This window comes from Chrysochloris asiatica, unplaced genomic scaffold (assembly GCF_000296735.1).
Source record: "Chrysochloris asiatica unplaced genomic scaffold, ChrAsi1.0 scaffold00424, whole genome shotgun sequence".
NCBI lineage: Eukaryota > Metazoa > Chordata > Mammalia > Afrosoricida > Chrysochloridae > Chrysochloris > Chrysochloris asiatica.
This window is the reverse complement of record NW_006408942.1, coordinates 1,511,705-1,512,883: the sequence shown is the minus strand read 5'-3', so window position 1 is coordinate 1,512,883 and position 1,179 is coordinate 1,511,705. Positions and strand designations below refer to the sequence as shown.

At 60.9% G+C, this 1,179-nt stretch overlaps 1 pseudogene; it reads left to right on the top strand.

The window, feature by feature from the left end:
- Positions 1 to 510: 510 nt before the first annotated feature.
- LOC102819987 overlaps positions 511 to 1,179 on the top strand; it is a 2,305-nt pseudogene continuing 1,636 nt past the window's right edge.

Below are 1,179 nucleotides of genomic sequence, written 5' to 3'. Positions count from 1 at the left end.
AGCACCTGCCCAAGACCTAGGGAAACAGGGTCCCTGGGATGTTCTTTCAAGGAGACTTGCTAGAATCCCAGCAGTCTTTGAGAGAAGAGTCTACGGTGGTGATGGTTCCGTTGGTGGTGGTGCTGGTGGTAACGGTGAGGTTCCATGGAGTCGCATGTGAGTCAAAGCAACGCTGTATGGGATTCCCAAGGAGACACGTGATGAGCTTGAACTGCTGACCTGGTCCTGCCCGGATCCTACCCCTGCACACCAGGGGTCCAAATCCCCACTGTGAATCCGCCTGCCTGCCTGCCTTTTTTCCTGAGGCAGGGCATTGGCAGAGGCAAATTGAAGAGGCCCCAACCCCTCCCTTGACCGCCCCCACCCCCACCGCAACCTGATTATTTAATGAGGGCCCGCCGGCCAAGGACAGCTCTTTCAGCACAGTGGGCTGTACACCTCCTCGGTGCTGCTTGGCTCCGCTGAAACCCGGGCTCCCACCTCTGTGGCTTCTGGCCCACAGCTGACGGTATGGATCGGACCGGCACCACAACGGACTTTCAGAAATCACGCGAGCGAAGGGCGAAGACGGTGTTCTCAAGGGCTCAGTCCAACGCGCTTCAAGCGGCGTTCGAACAGAACCCCCCTACCCTGGTATCTCCAGCAGAGAAGAACTGGCCAGAGACCTTGGTATTCCGGAGGACAGGATTCAGGTCTGGTTTCACAACCGCCGGGCCAGACAGGGAAAGAGGAGCCGACTGGCATCCCGGCAGCGCACACCAGGAGCGGCCTCCCCGGGGCAGCTTGCTCTGGGGTCTCCCAAAGCTGTCCCCAAAACAGCCCGGCGAAAGAGGACTTCCATCACGGCGTCTCAAGCCAGCCTCCTGCTTGAGGCCTTTCAGAAGGACCGATTCCCGGGTATTTCCGCCAGGGAGGAGCTGGCTCAAAGCACGGGCCTTCCCGAATCCCGCATCCACACCTGGTTCCAGAACCGGAGAGCTCGCACGCCCGGCCAGATCACCGGGGCGGTGGAAAAATCCGAGGCGCAGGGCTCCACTTACAGGCCCCCTGACAAGGAGCAAGCCCACGCACTCAGTCTGCCCGCCTTCCCAGGCTCATCATCTCAGTGCTCAGCCTGGCCAGACTTCTGCCACATGCTCCCCGCTCTAGCGGCTCCCCTTCGCCCGCAGGCACCCCATG